This window comes from Haemaphysalis longicornis, unplaced genomic scaffold (assembly GCF_048455015.1).
Source record: "Haemaphysalis longicornis isolate Haplotype H1 unplaced genomic scaffold, Haemaphysalis longicornis Haplotype H1 scaffold_7, whole genome shotgun sequence".
Classification (NCBI taxonomy): Eukaryota; Metazoa; Arthropoda; class Arachnida; order Ixodida; family Ixodidae; genus Haemaphysalis; species Haemaphysalis longicornis.
Window position 1 is genome coordinate 134,852,581 of NW_027526422.1, and position 18,944 is coordinate 134,871,524.

Consider the following 18,944-nt stretch of genomic DNA (forward strand, 5'->3'; position numbering starts at 1 on the left):
GGCACCGGCAGGATTCGAGCCTGTGTCTGGTAGACCACACAGAGTTAGTGTCAGTCTTCTTACCCATTGGGCTACGACCGTGAGTCAAACGGCTTACTCCCTCGCCTGTAACGTGGCGGAGTACATTAAGACCTCCCGATGTCCGTCCGCGTCCAGCCGTGCGCACTCCAACATCAAGCGAAAATCAAGCGAAATTCGACTTGAGCCGTGAGTTGCAGTTTCATTTAGAGAATAATCAAAGTGCTACTCACGGCTCAAATCGAATGACGGTCGGGGCGCAAATCGGATGTCACTCGGGACGCAACTTGGATGTCACTTCGAGTTCCCGTACTACGGACCCTCGCCATCATCCTTAAAGGGGAGATGCTGCCATTTTTTTTTATTTCCTTCTAAACCAGTGCTATCACATCGCTCCCGATTAGGCGCCAGGCAGCGACTGTCTCGGAGCACCGCGCCGGATTCGCGAAAAGCACGAAAAATTGAATACCGTCCGATTTCCCGCTTCCCCCGGTCAACGAGGCTTCTAAGTAGCAGACACAGAGTCGCATGTAAATATATAGTACAGTGAAATCTGTCGCAGCAATCACGTGCCGTCGTGGACGTCGCCATAGCAGCTAGCAAGGTGTTCTACACCTATTTGGCTTGGCTAGCCACATGGCTTCTTTTCGCTCTTGAAGCCAAAATCAGCAAAACAAGCAGAGTGCAGGATTGGGCGAGTTAGTAATTCATCTAAAGGACTAGAGGTAAGGCACGCAGGACGAGCGCGGTTTCACAGACGAGTCCTTGTTTTTCGCTGCGCTGCAGTATTAGGACAACAAAACAAGGTTGTATTTTTTGTCATTGTTCATTTTGCAGGAATCTTCCTAATAATTCCTGACAAATAAATTCTTGGAGCTCCGTTTTTCTAATAATTCAAAAACTTGAAGTAGTCATTTACAATAACATTGCTGTCTTTTCGCAGCTTGAGGCAACTTTTCAGCCTGTTCATGAACCATGCCAAGGACAAGTGGAAAGTTCTATATCCAGTACATAACAGAACCCTCGCTGACGTGCGGCTCGCTTATACACTGGCACCACGTTTCCCTTAGTATACACTATAATATGAAACTCTACGATCGCATAAATGTACACCGGCACGGCTAGGGACGTGTCTGTGTGCCAAGGACAAGTGGAAAGTTCTATACCCGGTACATAACGGAACGCTCGATGAAGTGCGGCTCGCCTATACACTGGCACGTTTCCCTTAGTATACATTATAATATGAAACTCTGCGATCGCAGAAATGTACACCGGCACGGCTAGGGACGTGTCTGTGCCGTCGATTTGTCATTCATTACCGCATCCCTGACAAAAAATATCAAATGGAGATATGGTAAAGCGGAACAGCGTGTGCTGCTGTAATTCTTGTTGCGCCGCTGTTCAGTTGGTTTCTTGGAAGCCGCTGTAAAATCGATAACACGCTTCAAAGCAGACGTTTGAAAGCCAATGTGAAATACGTTCCAACCCCGATTTGATCAACCGCAATTTTAGGCCAGAAACTTGGTTGTGGCGTGGAATGCTCCAAGTCAATAATGCCATGTCCCAGCGAATCTAAAGATTGAGGAACGACGAAATACTTCTCCCCGCACATTTCTTAAATATGGATATATAATTCCTTGTGTATTAGATTTATGGGCGTCATGGCGTTCGCATTTATGTTTTGGAAGTTGGGTGGGGATGAAGGTAGGGGTTGTATCGAGCTTGGCAGGCGGAGAAGTCATCGGCCTTCCCCTTCACCATCTCCACCACGCCTGGTTTTGCGAGGACTCGTTCACTCTGCGAAGCCCCACTTGCAAAGCCTTCCGTATTTTCTAGTTTACGGCTTATTTGCACAAAGGTTGATCCGTAGCGGCGACGCTGGCATACGATGGCCCGAAGTCTGGCTTAACTCTTTCGCTACCGCAGAAAATTGACCAATTTTGGGGGGTCCAAGAAAACATTTTTTTTTCTGCTAAAAAATTATTTAGGCACTAATTGCAGGAGCACAAAATGCAGATTATTTAACGGCCTTTCCAATAACACCAGTTTTTTAAAGGTTTTCATATATCATAGTTGTGAAAAAAAATATCAAAATCAAAAGTTTTGTCAAGTTGTCGAAAAAAATGATAAAAAAGGAGTTGTGTATATCAAACCACCGGTAGTAGAAAAAAATTAGAATATACATTTTGCAGGGAAACATTTCAAAAACACACCCTAAAAAAAATGTCGACTTGCGCGGAACAGTTTTTCAGATATATAAAAAAAAAAGTTAGCACGCACGGTGCTCGTGTCATGCGGTGAAGCCCAACCTCTAATTCAAACTGTACAATTTTGGGTGGTTCCTTGGAATAAATCTGGCGGTTTGACGTTATCAGAGGCACCAATTTGCCCCCACATAACGTAAAAACATCTTGTCAATGGCTGACTTTGCATTTACAGCGAGCACAATATTTCGGACAAGCACGCGATGCAGAAAAAAACATGCATGAAGTTGAAAACGGAACGCCGTGGCTGATGTTTGTTGTCGTTCACGGTCAGTTATCTCTCAAAACATAAAGCTGAGCTTTATTATCATCTTCTTACTCGCAATTGTAGCCTTGCTCGCAAAAATGAGGTACGATGAGCTAGAATCGTCCCCTGCGATCTTTGGCCGAGTAGCAGTCGCGCGCTAAAAAAGATCAGCACAACAAGCCTCCTCTATTGCAGCGCCACCTAACATTTTTCAAATGAAACAGTACAAAAACTTATCAGAGACTCCGTCCGAATAGACAGTTCAACTAAGCAGTAACATTAGACACTGGAAGGCGAACAGCTGGCAGTGTAAGGCCGGTTTGAAGCGCTGTCCTCGGCGGAACAGATATCTGGCGACTGGGTGTGACCTTTTGACTTGCATCTGAAGTTCTTATCGCAGAAATCGGGTTAGGGTGGGGGGAAATGAGGAGCGGCGTGCTTTGTTCGAGGATCAGTCGCGGACGCTTCAGGCGCCATGGCAGTTAGCCTTGAAGTTGGGTAAATGCGTAGTTGCGCTAAATATGAATTTCGCGATGCAGAAACGAAACCGAAACTGTTGTAAACTGTTTGGGAATGGTCCTGGGGTAAGTAGAACTACCAGAGTACATAGGACAACTTGCGCAAAGGCAATAAAACTGCCTAAAATCATAAAGTAGCTTTGCAACCAGGCACTGCTTGACATTTTCAGCCGATTTCTGGGATTATTACTGTCAGAGCCTGAACCTGACGATTGAAAATCGTTTGCTAGTTCCCCATTCACGCCCTGATAGCAAAAAATAAGCGCTGGTGCAGAGTAATTACGAGTTGCACGCATTCTTCGTTGGTAGCCTTGAGGCGCGATGACCACGCCCCTTTTCCACAACCAGGTGATTCAAAAGCGTGTCAAAAATCACGTTTCCGTTGCAAAAATGAAAACAAAACTGATTTTGAAAGGCCATTTTCTGATCTAACTCCGAACAGCTTTACTTGTTCGAGAAACGCCTGGAACGCTATGAAAAGGCGCTCCCAAAAGTATCGATCAAATTGATCGATTTTGATAGGCGCGGTAGCGAAAGAGTTAAGGTGAAGCTTTCGGGTCTAACGTTGTTTAACGGTAGCCTCATCTCGACGTAGAATTAGTACGGTGTTGCTTAGGACATTGTAATGCTCAGTTTTAAAGATACCTAACGGTGACCGTAAACATAAGACGTTCGGCCTGACGTCACTCACCAAGGACTAACGTCGTCAGCCGGTACCTGTTATAAAATAGCACTCACTGCACATTAAGCCCTCTTTATATCAAAGTCCCCGTGAATCTCCTTTCTTTCCCTTTCTTTTCTTGAATCACTATTTGCGTGATGCGCGCATCGCCACAGAATGCATTGGGAGCCATTCCAAACCAAAGCTTCACTTACCGGCAGTCATGGCCGGAGTACTGCAGCGGGAGCTAAAGTTTGTCACTGCTCACAAGATGGCTCTCTTCCTACACTTGCTGCATTGCTCAGCAATGTCTAAGCAAGTTCCAAGGCGATAGGAACCACGAGAAGTGTCCTGTCCAGGCTCCAGTTCTTTAGGATATCTCTTCGTCGCTGCACACGTGGCGCCATCTCGAGGTGAACACGCGAAATAATTTCAAGCATGAAAAATACTCACTTCTCTAAATGTGGCTGCTGCCTGTAAGTGTTGTGTGTCTACAGGCATGAATTGCGGATAGTTGCCCGATGCACGAAACTGTACGTTATCTAGACTGTTTTATGTGGACCTTTGCATGCTATAGCGCCACATGTGTGCTGAAGAACCTTGGCAAGGTATGAGAAAGGCTCATAACTAGAAATGCGGTGCAAACAATACGTATAGACGTACACCATATTTCCGGCCGCTTAACTATCTGTCCCAGTGAACCCACTTTTACCGCCGTCTTGTTGGGCGCGAACACTTACAGGCGACACAGCCGAATTTGCACTTCACTTGTCACGCACCAAGTGCAGTCGAGATGGGGAAGAAAAAATTGGGCCCATCTCCCCGCGAGGGGGACTCGAGTAAATGCGTCGCATAGGGGGTGGGTGTATTGCGTTAACGTTTAGGGTTTGGGGAGTTGGTGGTAGTGAATGCGTTGTATCAGCAGCTTCTTGACGTAGTTTGAATGAGTCAAGGATATAAGGCGCGTTCGTAGCCTCCCATTCTGTGTCGGCTTTGTGGCGCAGTGGGTTGAGCACCATGTACATTGCGTTCCGCCCGCAGGGTCGAGGGATCGAAACCAGGCGCCGGATAGTATTTTTTTTATATAGTGTAGGAGGAGGGGTGCGGACTACGACTACGGACGTCAACGCGGGTGACATCGTGAGTTACTGAAATGCTCTGCATTTAAAAGTCAAGAGAACAAGAGGACGCGCACAAACACAGAGCCGAGACAGGAATAGAGATGCCTTTATTGCAACAAAAAAACTCGGTTGCCCTGGAAACAGTATTACTTTCTCGCGAGGGGTATAGAGACATCGTGTTCTTTATTTCCTTTTCTCTTTCGCCAAAGCATCAATCCCGTGGCACCTGCAACGATTGCATTGTTTCAACGATTTACAACATGGCCCCGCTTTTGGCTGCATCCGCGACAAACGGGGAGGAACGGAGGACAGCACGTGGTTTGCACACCATAAAGGAGAGCGCAGGCAACTACAGCAAACGGGGGAGGCGACGCCGCGACGACCGACGCAGGGGACAGTGCACGCGAAAGCAGAGTCACGTGTAGCGGAAGCGAACAATCGAGTGTACGCCGAGAGCACGACGGTTGACGAGGAGAGTCGCCGTGAACTGTGACTCCTCGCGGAGAAACGTCGACGCGGAGCGCGGGGACACCCGTGACGCCCAGTTCTTTGATTGAGCCTGCACGCTGGCCTGGGAAGTGGTGGGCGTCGGTGATTGGCTGTTGCGAGTGGGCGCCAACTTTTGAACGCTGGGATGCTTGGGAGATTGCTCGGTTGGGAGGCGGGGACGGCTGAGGACGGCGCTGGCAACCAAGGGTCTCGGAGAAGCCTGCGCAGAGAGAGCGAAACAGAGAAGTTGGAGTCGTCATTATGTGACTGCGGTTACAGGCAAGGGAGAGCTGATAACACTTCGATGCGCCAAATTATTTAGCCAAAACACGTAAAGGACATAGACTTGCTCTATCAAGCAAGGCCAACTCGCTCGAAACCACACGTTGTTAGGGCCAGCTGGTATGGGGGGTATAAGTAGCTCAACAAGTTGATCGACTTGATCAGATAGTTGTTAATGTACGGACCACTTGTTCGACGGCTGAATTTATAAACGAATGAATAAATGAGCAATGAAAGCCGGGACCAAGCTGTTATGATAGTGAAATGTATTTATTGGTGCATCGATTGTTTATTCATTAATGTAAAATCAAAACACAACAGGCGGATATTTCTGATCGTAACCAAAAACTTTGAAATGACTAATCATTGCTAAAACCGATAGTTACAATGATGGCTAGAAACGAAAGACTAAAACCACCCGCCATATTTATAAATTTAATATGACGTTATTTTTAGATTGAATAATTTTTGTCTGTAGACGAAAAGCGGAGCAAAAGGGAATGTTCTTGACGAAGGCCTTATCTTCGTGGGCAGATGACACATTGGAATACAGTGACTAGAAATTTTAAAACTAAACACAAGTGGAATCTGCTCAGGTGAAGCTAAATATAAGCGCGGTTCGCACAAAAATGCCGCGTGTGCAAATACCTAACGGCGGATAAACATACATTCGAAAAAATTACATTCTAGAAAAACTGCGCTTAAATTGTATGCATTGGCGCAGGCAACTTTACTCTTTTTAATATATATTAATGATCCACTTGACCACAATAATTCTTCTAAAAAGCTATACGGCCATGATAGTGTTCTCTACCATGTAATAAAAAACTAATCTGATAACCGACTACTTCACCACCTCAACCTTATGGAATAAATGGCAAGTGAGTCTTAACCGCAACAAATCTAAGGGCATGACAATATGACGACGACATCCTTCCTTCTCGTATAACTATATACCACCAACGAATTCCCCTTGCAGCATGTTTCTTCTTATAGGTAGATCGACGCGTATATTACCAGTTATCTATAGTAGCACGCACACGTTAATTGTATCTGCAGAAAATGCAAATAGAACCCTGGGAACCTGCCCCATGCATTCCATAATTCTCCGCTGTCCCTCAAACTCTTACTGCACTGATCACTAATTCTCCCAAAGCTTCAATACTCTTCGGCATAATGGGATCCCGCGCAGCAGCGCCCTAATTAACTCGTTCGAATCTGTTCAGAATCACTCACCTCGTTTTATATGTTCCAAGCATTCGCGCACTGCAAGCGTTTCCTTATGAAAGCGGACCCTGATTTACTGAATTTAATTACCCGGAGATAAATTGCGCGAGTTCATTTTTCTGTAAATTTTTCTTTTACTATCTATTAAGATTCGAAGTAATCACGCCAGTCATCACGCATTGGCCACTGGCATGACGTTTCCCTTCCTTTCCGCCGTAGATTTTTTTTCACCATCGCTTTTGCTGGGAACATGCGCTGATTGAAACCAGCTAGCTATCATCTTCAATTGCATGGATTCGAGAATCTTCAATGTTCAAGACTGGGATTACTTGACACTTCCTTTAACGTTCTTCTGCGTTCTTTTCTTTTTCTTTTGCACACTCTCATTATTTTTTGTTGCATTTGTTTGAACTTGTAACATATTTTGCTTTTTTTGGCGTCTATGTGCTGTACCGCGCTGTGTTACCCACCCTCTCCTCAACGTCCAGACTCCAGTGTAATTTTAGGGCACTATAATAAAAAACGAATGAATAAAATACGCATATTGATAAATCAAATTATGTTCGTTTTTATTATGCAAATACCTATATAAAAAGCCAAAATTGGCGCCAATATTATCCAGAAACACATTTCTACACCGGTGAACAGTGCAAAGGCCAGGATTACAGCAGATTCGGTACCAAATTTTTAATTATTATTCATTTTATTTCCATTTCTTGAGATTACTTCGCCGTCACTAAATAGGAGTAATTTTCAGCGATATTAAAAAGGTTTGGACTTTGACCATGTGTATGCAGGGTAGGTGTTTGCCGGGAGATTTAGAAAGGTTTACTTTGTATCTAAGCTGGAATGCTCATTTGGTGCTAGTCATTTTCTATGCTTCCAAATTTCTATGTCGATTTATCAATGAAACCTGCAGTTCATCTACAGCGCTTCGTGAGCCACATTTTCGCCGGGCGCAAACATTAATTAACAAAAAGCGATGCGGCGTCGGAGTTTTCATAAGTGACCGCCTATGTTGCCCTTGCAGAAATGTTTTCCTGGCAATGCACGTGATAATAGCAAGGCCGTGTCTAGAGTGCCGTCCGACGGTATTATAAGCCCTCCACTATATCGACGTCCAACGGCGTGTTACAACAAAATTGCCGTGTCTGGCAGTACATCGCCCTAGATAACGTAAATCTAGGCAACCTAACCTAAACATAACACAAGATAACCTAACGCACACAAAGGAATCATTTAAAGCACCAAAACTAACGTCAGGCATAAAAATTACACTTCATTTAAATAATGAAAAAAAAAAAAAACAACCGAGGCAAGAGGCGTTTGGGATCAAGAAGTTAAGACGGATCCTCTACATTACAACGACAGACCCTTCGGCCGGTGCTAGCCTAGTGTTAAATATTCTAATGTCGTCGGACGGCACTCTAGCCATGCCTGCAACGATCAGCTAGAGTGCCGTCGGACGGCACTCTAGACACTGCGTAAAAGCAAAGGCGACTTCAAAGGGACTGGTTGTACAGCGCTAGATAAGACACCTAGTGTTTTATGGAGGTGTTTAATGTAACTCTTGCGGCCTTCATATTTTCGGACTTTTAATATTGCCCCTATCTTCTAAGCAATACATTTGCGCTTGCAGTGAAGTGGACATTAAAGGGGCTGGTTGTATAGCGCTTTGCAAGGATACATTGAGTGCTGTAGAGGTGTTTAGTAAAAGGCCCTCAAGCCGTGATAGTGCACTGATTTAAAATTTCTTATATTGCTGCTTAAGAAAAGTATCCTCGCAGACATGCAAATGCGTATAGTCGCATAACTGACTCTAAAGGGGCTTTCTGTTAGGTGTTTTATATAGGGATACAAGGGCTCTAGGGCTTTCGTATTTTTAAAATAAGAATTTTTATCTCGCATTTGAAAAAAAAAAAAAACATCATCACACTAAAGCCCTTTTGTATAATTGTGAAGCCAAATTTTAAAAGTTCCTTATATAGCGCTTCGTAGGGACACATTTCGTACAATGTCTTAGAGCCTTTCTACTTTGGTATCCAAATTCTTCGGTGGCACCTGGAAAATTTTGCCTTTCGCATTACATGTTTGTTATAGTGAAGACGACTTTAAGGTGTTCGGTGCGCATCAGAGCGGATTAAAGCACTTGGGCCCGCTCCCGAGTTTCTGCGGTTGTCAGGGGCGAAGCACATTAGGGGCTCGGTCTGTCGGCGTCTCCTGTCGCTTCATGTAGTCACGGTGCAAAAACGCCGGTGCACTCGTTTTCCATCGCCTCATGCTAGAACGTAACGCGTACTAAAAGAACACACTGGAACACTCGTTTTAAAACGCCTCGCGCCAGAATGTTTCATATCCGTGGACAAAAACGGGTACTAAGAGAACACACCGGGACACTCGTTTGCCAACGCCTCGCGCTAGAACGTTTCACCTCTGTGAGCAAAAAAAACTTCCCCCACCTCCCCGAAGGGGATCGTGCGGAAATGCGAATGCATTGGGTGCACCGATGAGTGCGCTGCGGCAAGCAGTCACGGAGAGAGGCGCGCGCTCCACTGCATTTATATATATTTTTCCGAGCGCAGCGAGCGGAGAGAGGGTACGCGGAGAGGAGAGAGAGACCCGCGCAACACGCCCGCCCCGCGCGCGAGCTCTCTCCGCCGAGCTCCGCGATGCGAGCGCCCTCACACGCCCGAGCGCGCTCCTCCTCTCCACTCATCTCCGCTACTCCGCCCGAGCTCCGCGATGCGAGCGCTCTCACGCCGAGCGCGCTCCGCCTCTCCCCTTGCCCTCCGCTACTCCCGCCCGAGCTACCATATGCTCCGGTTGCTAGGCGCGCCACAGCTGTTGCTAGGCGCACGCCGGCCAACGCACGACAACCCCCGACTAAGAAATGCATTCGCATTTAAAAAACGCGTACTAAAAGAACACACCGGGACACTCCTTTTCCAACGCCTCGCGCTAGAACGCATGCTGCGGCGTCTGACACGAAGACAACTTACGGCCAGTCTGTCTCTCATTTAATTGCTTAAATCCGTTTCAACGCAAGAGCTGGCGCCACCGCCGCAGCAAGCGCGCTATGCTCCTCCCACCAGCGCTTTTCCGGCACCCAGTCAGCGGGCGCCGTGTGACAAGAAAAAGACTAACAATCTTTGAATACACTTATACATTGCATGCTTCGCCCCTCCCCAGGGTTTCACGGTAGTTTAGATGGCTGGGGTTGTTTTTGCTTCTATTCGTTTTTTGTGGTTAAAATGTTGGAGAATTGGAGAAGAATTCTCCTAGCGATTACCACGACAGACTTGACGTCATTGAGACTAGCTGTGTACGTGTTAAACATAGTGGCGTCACCCGAGTTTACTGAAAGCAACGTCTCAATCAATGTGTGCGTCCGTGAACGTTCCACAATTATAAGGCTCTGGCTTGCATCCGATTATTTCTTGTTGCCCCCGTCCAAACATTTCTTGTGTGTGCAATACCAACATCGGTATTATTAGAGCTAAGACAAATACGGTTCGTGATCTAGGCGCTTGCACTTCTGGCGCTCGTGAACTACGCAATCTGCTTGCTATATTAAGTGGGCTGAAGTTGGCAGGGCTATAAGTGGTACACGGTTATTTGCGGCCTAACAGCTGTTCAGTGAATCCATGTACGCAAACAAGGAATCTCCAGAGCAAGCAATAAAAAAGAAGTGCCTGCTTTATATTACGGTTGTTGCCGAAGCAGGGATAACCGACAAGATGGTCGGGTATCCATTCGTGATCCTCCTTCGACATTCTGCTTTCCACGAGATGCATGGGCGCAACCCCGTCAATTAAAGAACACATTTATGTCACGGTGTTTCTGTTTGAAGGCCTCTCAACTGACGTCGGAGGCTTGGGGCAGAAAACGTCACCACGCAGCTTTAAGGAGATGGGATCTTCACTTCGCAGTGATGTGGGCGCGGGTGCTATTTATCCGTGCCTCTTGTAGAGGCCGCGTATACGTGCCTCTTGTACGGAACTGCTGTGTCAAATTTGGTGCCACCAATCGTAGTGCTGTCGTCTGCTGCTTAAGTTTCAATGAATTTTAATAAGTCGCTCTGCCGAAGTTTTTGTGTTGTTCAGGCCTGAACAGACACCCTCGCAGAGAACAGCGCGAGCACAAAAACGAGACGAAAATTGGGAAGTCCCAACATTTCTGCCTTTACTGCGAGTAATAGCCAGCAGTTTTAATGTCGCCCCCTGCACTTGAGAAAAAGCTTTTTATGTGGCTTCATTTCGGCATGAAGTATGTATTGAGATATGGGATTGGCTTCGTTTCTCAATTTACTCGATTTGTTCCAGTGCTGTCTCTCCCCGTTTTCGTCAATTTATGCTTTATTCGAGTAAATCTAGGTCACTGCATCGCCCCCGAAGAATTTCGAGCTGCTGACGCACCATGTTACGCAATGCCGCTGCCAACTAAGTGCACAGGTTGGGAGCGGACGCCAATTAATGCGCTCAACGCCGGAAATCGACGAAGCGTAGCTCTAATCGAAAATTCCGCCATCCGTTTTGATTAAACGCTCATAGAGCGGACGAAAGGGGACAACAAACTTTAGAGAACGGAACTGGAACCGTTCGTCGCATTCCGCTGAACTTCAACCGCTTGCGGTTGAATTGCAGAATGCGCACACGCAGGCCAACATCGGAGGATGGTTCCCTGTAACGTTCCACGGGGATGCGGGAAGCATTCGCAGCGGAAATTGAAGCATACAGCGGTTATATATTGTTGCGCTGTTGATGCACGGTATGCAAGAGCAAGTGGCCGGGTTCGGCGAATAACGATGAAGTTATCTGCGGCTGTTTGGCGCGTTATCTGCGTGAAGTGGACGAAAAGGGGGTTGCAGGCATCGTTGCAGGCATGGCTAGAGTGCCGTCCGATAGCATTCGAATATTTAACACAAGGCTAGCACGGGCCAAAGAGTTTGTCGTTGTTGTGCAGAGGATCCGTCTTAGCTTCTTGATCCCGAAGTCGGTGGTGCAAGACCGGCTCTTGCGTCGGTTGTTTTTTTTTTTTTTTCATTATTTGAGGAGTAATTTTTATGCTTTAGGTTAGTTTTGTTGTTTTAAATGATTTCTTTGTGTGTGTTAGCTTATCTTATCTTTAGGTTAGGTTGCCTAGCTTTGTACTGCCAGACGCGGCAATTTTGCCACAAAACGCCGGTGGACGTCGATATAGTGGAGTGCTTATAATACCGTCGGACGGCACTCTAGACACGGCCTTCCAATAAACCATATTTCCCTGCCCGTAACTGACTGTCGTAGAGGCAGGTTTGCACACGTTACTGAAAAAAGCAGGCGATTGCAATCGCAGTCACAGCCTCTCAAAAGTAATAAAAAAAATTCTCTATACTTATCGATTACTTACCATACTATTTTGCATATAACTTTTTTTTATTACAGTAGTGCATCTATACACATGTATACACACATACACATACACATAGCAATGAGGCCACCGGTGAATCGAGTAGGAAGTGGCGCGATAACCTTCGAGGTTCAGTGCATAGTGGTTTCGAAAAAGAAGAAAAAGGAAAAGCACTGACAGTTTTTGCGCAGAGCTGAGTGGCTCGAGCAAATGTAATTCTCTCACCAAAACAAGTGTCTAAAAATATTGTAATGGTTAATTTTGTAAACGATTAGTGGGAAAGAGTAATTGAACAACAAGTATTGGTACTCCCTCTGTAAGAAAACAGTAAAACGTAATTGGGTGCACGTAACCCATTGCAACGCGTTACGTGCAAGCGCGGGTAGAGGTGCGGGCTACATCACAACGGAGCTAAAGCCCACCAATGTTTCTCGACAATTAAAGCCAAGACGATTCCGTGTTTGCGCACTTACGCTGAATATGCGACACGTAGCCCTTCTCTTTCGTTCAACAGGGCGTTGTTGAGTACTGAAACGAGACGGACGGTGCTGTCTTCCCAACTTTTGTTTTATGAAGCCGGACTTACTGCTGACTGCTGAGACCAAACTTAAAGAAATAGAAACAGCAACTGCCTGCAGAGTGCAATAATGCGCAATACAAACGCGAACATAAAAATATGAACCAGAACTCGTAAACCCGTACATCCTTTCTGTGGAAGTCTAATTGTCGCACGACAGAGTTGCACTAACAAAAAAAACCTTTAAATTAAAAAAATAAATAATGAGTCATTTCACTCTGCGAAGGCGGGTGACCAGCAAAGCTTGTTAGCACGTGAAGTAGAGGTGACACAAGTTTAAACTAAAGGTGATAGCAAATTTTATTTCTCTTGGGTGTTGACTGCAGTCATACCTTATCACGGCTCAAAGAGTTGCTGCCGTTTTCTGCTCAATATTCGCGTTAAAGTTGGCTTTGCAGCAAGGCGTTTTTCACGCACGCAGAACAGACATTCGTGAAAGCCTGTCCTTCACGTACTCCGACCATTTCATAGTGCAAGTAAAGTAGCCTCAACGAGAGAAATGCTTTCGCGATGCGATCGGGGCGTGTGCCACTCTCGAGCGCAAATCCCGATCTCATCTCGTCCCCACTCCGTCACACTTCATCAAGCGGATTCCTGGTCACGCCGGAATCCCAGGCAACGAGGTGGTGCATAGCCTCACCCGCGTGTGTCTGCACCGGGCACCTGGGATTCTCTGACCTTATCCACCCGCGTGGGACACTACTCTGCACTGCAAACAAGAAAGAAAGCTTCACTACGAGAACACCAGAGGAGCTCTTCGTACACTTCCTGTTCCAGATAAATTTCTAACCACCATGCATGCAGGGAATTACCCTCCTTAGACCAGCTCGTTACTTTCTCTGCCGTACTAGACGCTCCCCAGTATGTCCAACTTGCCCCGAAGCATGCTCTAATGTAGAACACTATTTACTCCGGCCCCATTGCAATTCAGTCCCCACATTTTCCGTACCCTCCTCCTTCAACGTGGTGGACTTGGCTAGCCTCGGACCAGTTGGAGTTGGAAAACCTGGCTCGGGATATTCTCGACGCCTAATGTTGCGTTTGAATGAAGTTTTTCCTCCTCTTCCTCCGTGAGGAAAAGGAACATCCAGGTGCGTTCTACAACTGCGCAGTCACCATTCGAAATTATAGGCCGCTAAAACGTGAGGTAACACACACCGAAACGTGCGTTTCCCGACGCTCCGCATTTTAGAACGGCTTGCGCTTTGAAGACACGTGCAGCATTGGGAGTCTGTGCGAAAAAATGCGCGCAAATCCAGTCGTATAAGCTTCGCTTAACGGCACCCTGCCACCCTTTTTTCAACTTTCTCGAAATCTTAAATGATTGCAGAACGTAGTGAACCAACACATACAGTACTTAGAGTAGGGGGTTGCGAAGTTCCTCAGCCCAAATCATACAGTACTTAGATTAGGAGGTCGCAAATTTCCTCAGCCAAAAAATACTGCTCTATGCCCATCAGCTAACTTAGAAGCTTACTCGAAAGATGTTTCTCTCTTTCCCAGTACTGGCATTTCTCTACCGCAGGAACTACGTCAATATAGCGGTGTAGCGGCTATTGGCCATCTTTTCTTCCGTTGCAGCAACGAAAGCAATCCGTAGCCACTTCCAAAATATCGCGACCAAAGCAAAACAGAAACGGAAGGCGTATCTGCTGCGATGAACAAATCTCGCATTCCCGCGCCGTGCACGCGATAACTATAGCTTTCGCTGTACTTGCAGGCGCGAAGGAAAGAATGAAAACGTTTATTCGAAGCGTTGCAGAGTCCCTTTAAAACCCCCTCACCGCTCAACTATTTGACATCGACCATATTATTGGTTTGCGTGCTCGCGATTGATTCGTCCACTGTTGCTCATCGAAACGACCCTCTTCTAAAACCAGTTGTACGACGTCGTTCTTATTTAATCTACGCTCCGCTTACCAAATGGTTTTGCTCCCGCCCTTATTGCGGAAGAGCCCGCCTTTGTGACAGTATGCGTGGTCGACCCGTGCACGCACTTGCCGAGTTTGTTATCGGTTTGCTCATTTGCGCGCTTTGTGTTTCACTGTCAGTTAAGGAACGTAGCCTGCGTTTTGCTTTCGAAGAGTGCGCGTGACAGTGTGTTGATTGGCGACACCATTGCATATGCGACCATACCTGGTGCTAATTGAGTGAATTACCTGATAAGATAACTAAGATCTGATAAGATCTGATAAGGAGGATTCACTCATGTTACTACATAGGTTCTTAGCGTATACGGGAATAACATTCGTAACATGTTTGGAGGAAAGAACAGCAAAGGTAGCCGGCATAAGTAAAACAGTGTTTACTCATTTAGCCCAATGTATTGGAGCAGAGTGCCTGTTTGAAGGAACCACATTAGGACCATGCAGGGTGCGGCTAAGATATTAAATATTGGTATACTGCAAAGATTTCTAAGATAACCCGAAAGTAATAATAACTCGTACGTGGGTGCTTTGTCAGTTGTCTATATCGAGATAGCAGCAGCTAACCTTCTCAGCCCGAATGGCTCGAATCCGGAGTGCAGGTACCAATTAGATATCATAATCCTTCAATGAATGCGGCAGTTTAATACTCAATTTTAATGGCTGGCACTAAACAGGGTTGCTGCGTGTTATGTTCCGTAATGGGTTTTTATTGGCGAATGTGAATGACTATACACCCGCATTCCGGCGCTTTTCAATATTGGATGTTAGACCAATGTTAGACCAAGAGTTAAACTAGAAAAATTGCCGTTTCCTAAATGGTTCCGCCACGGAACGAGCGATGTCACTCCACGAGTCAAGTCAAGTCAAGTCAAATTTTATTTACCAGATACACAGAAGTGTAGCTCTGGATGGTCTCCTGGGCTAAAAGCTGCAATGAGCAGCTTGACAGGGGCCCAGGAGCCGTTGTACATAATGGCAACAATGCAACATTCACAATTTACAACAAGAAGAAAATAAATTACTGTACGCTTACATCTCACTGGGAGTAACGAAACAAAAAAAAAATACAGATACATTCTCACATTTTCACGAAACATTTTAAACCTACTAGCATCGCTGCAATGGTGTCTCTGTTCTCACAGAATGGGCGTTATTGGGCGATGCGACAGAATTACGGAAATACTGTGGTCTACGAGGTTTGGCTGAGCACTATGCTGGGAAGACAGGGTATATTATAAACACGCAAGCAAAGTAAGCGGGCGAAACTCTCCTGAACATGAGCACGTTGCGCTCGTCTTTTCACGAAAAGAAGAAAGCGCGCATTTACAGAACTTCAACGTTTCTCAGTAGCAACAATGAGAGGATTGCGTGCGCAGATGGATTTGTACATGCCCGTAAAAGAAACAATAATAGAAAGATCCGTTTGTTTTCATACGCAGAAAGGCTTGATTGAAATTGAAAATGCCGCCACGTTTTAGCATCGCGTCTTTCCCACAATGTTAAACCCGTCGGCATGATTGGTTATGGCAGGCCGACGAAGCAATTTAAAGGCAGATGCGTCACGCTCTTTTCGTACAAGAAAGAATTAACTGCTTGAAAACTCGTTCAGCCGCAGCTTTAGTAGCATGCTTACTATGAAAGACATATCGTTGCTGAGGTTTTGCAGAAAAAAGGCGGGATATTTTTCTTCCCTTCGTAGATGGCAGTATTACCCCGGCAGCCCATAGTTTACCTAATGTTATTACTAAGCAAAGCACTCCTCTAAACAATCGTTGTTCCTGGCTAGATTAGTGAAAAACAATCGTAAATAGAAAGGCAACGCACGTTTCGGCAAATCTATCAGAGTCGACAATTCACTTCCGCTGTTTGCAGAAGTTTTCTATTTTCTCCCGGACTAAAGCTTTGCAATCCCCATTGCAACTTTCGAAATTGGTTTGGTGTGTACAGCGTGCTCGTATATTAAAACAGCGGCGTTTATTTTAAATGCAACTTATTGAACGTCCTTGTTTGCGTGTTGCAGCTCAAGCAGAAAAAAAAAAATGCGCCAAACTCATTTTCATTCCCTAGAGTACCGAAAGCGCTTTTTCTAACGCGCGGAATATTGATTTAACGAATAGGGTGATCGATAGCCTCGTTTTCCAGAAATCGCAATTTATTCAACTGTTCTCATTTTTTTATGGAAAATAATTTATTTTCTTATTTAGAAACTGTGCGCAAAAACACGACCGAGGAAGTGCCCAGAAGGAAACTAGTTCAGGGAGGGCGCTTTGTGCCAAAAGGTTTTTATAAAAAAAGTGGAACAAAGGCAATCAGACAGACGAACATGCGAGAACACGAAATAAAAGAAGACTGAAGGGTTAGGGTACAAGCAGACAACGGTAAAGAACAACGTTTGCTGTTGTGGCAAGCCGGTGAACTGCATGACGCGTAGTTTCGGTTTCGGAAGAGCAATTTTGCCTCAAACACGCCTGTGGCCTCCCGCTCACTTAATCAACGACATTCCGGCCAGCTTTCTAATTCGAATTTACTTTGAAGCAGCGCCGATTACTTCTCCTCTGAACCACGCGAACTTCAAAGCCACGTCCACACATCCGGAGCGTCCTATATAAACCGGCGGTATCGGGAAACGCGCGAAATTTCCCGCGTGGAATTCGCGTCCGGTATGATGCAGTTGCGCCGATATAGCTGAAGTGTATACAAACTAGCTCCAACTCACCCACGCGACACTGGATTTGACGTTTGTAGTTTAGAACCCCCTGCATTAATGCAGTGGCAACTGCGTATGGAATTCCGCCACTACGTTCGCAGCACCGATGCTAGCGGGGACCGAAGGCTTCGATCGTGAAATGGCCGAGCGATGGCGTCATAACAAAGACGTCACTGGCTCCTGATCATGGCGTTGGTGTTGGGTGAAAAATATGCAAGCCTGTGCTGCACTTGTGAACGCTTATTTTGTGCTTTCGTTTGAGAGGCAATGTTGATAGACCCATTCGACAGCTTATAGTTGCATGAATTCGGCGGTAAATATTTTTATCAGCGTCTTCCTTGCGGTTATTCTTCATTAGCGTGCGTTCTTAAAGCGAGGCTTTTTACCTCTACCCCCCAGGGGGTCTGTCGCGACCACTGGTGTCGGCAGAAAACTCCCGCGAACAAATAAAAGAAGTTAGTGGAATCGCCAGGAATCGAACCTGGGATGAATAGAGAAACGGAGCGAGAGCCCGTTGTCTTACCGATTGACCTACGAGCCCACGTGGAGACGGGGGAGACACTCACCGAGCACATCTGCGGGTTTACCCCCTGTGTTGGCACTGAATGCCACATGATAGTGTCACGCGACCTCTCGCGCCGCTGTGCGATTCGCCCACGCCACGTGTAGCGGTTGTATGCGCGCCCTACGCATGCGTAAGAAGTTACCAACGCATTGTATGTCGCTTTTCCTCCATCTCTGCCGCCGACCTCCTCACTTCCACTGGCGGCGGCAGAGACGGAGGAGAAGTGAGATCATCTACCACCGGGTTTGAGCTTCCTTTATTTAATACAAAAAGAGGTTCCACTCATTTGCTTCACCAATACAACTCAACCCAACACCGTTCATGAATCATGCATTGATTTAACCTTAGCAAAGCATATCTCTTTGTATTAATAAAGGGTGTGGTTGAGTGCATTTCACTTGTCTCTAGTTACACTCTTTGTAGAGCCACGCGTGTGAATTCAAGTGACATCACATGGGTAATCGTTGTGGGTGTCGTTTACAGCTTCTCTTTGCAACCACATTCGCAGGGTGAATTGGCGTGCATTTTTTCAACAACAAATTAGTTGACTTTTAACGAAATACTACATTTTGATGATTAGTATTTTTATTTATATATTATTGAATGCAAACCTGCCAGCTTCGCTGGAGTGGGGCATTCTTCTCGCTTTGTCTTCTTTGGTTTTGGGAGGGATGCACACGGAAAGGAATTAGAACCGGGGGGGGGGAATATATTAGCTCGCTCACTCACTCACTCACTCACTCACTCACTCACTCACTCACTCACTCACTCACTCACTCACTCACTCACTCACTCACTCACTCACTCACTCACTCACTCACTCACTCACTCACTCACTCACTCACTCACTCACTCACTCACTCACTCACTCACTCACTCACTCGAGTACCCACTCACTCACTCACTCACTGATTCGTGCGCACGTAAGCACAGACGCACAACCTACATGGCA

At 46.0% G+C, this 18,944-nt stretch overlaps 1 protein-coding gene across 2 annotated transcripts in view; it reads right to left on the bottom strand.

Annotated features, from left to right (window-relative positions):
• Positions 1-4,913: 4,913 nt before the first annotated feature.
• LOC144147025 (uncharacterized) overlaps positions 4,914-18,944 on the bottom strand; it is a 181,343-nt gene continuing 167,312 nt past the window's right edge. For both annotated transcript variants that reach the window (XM_077679049.1, XM_077679047.1), the window contains exon 4: positions 4,914-5,538. The gene's annotated coding sequence lies outside the window, so the exon portion shown is untranslated. The remainder of the gene's footprint in view (positions 5,539-18,944) is intronic.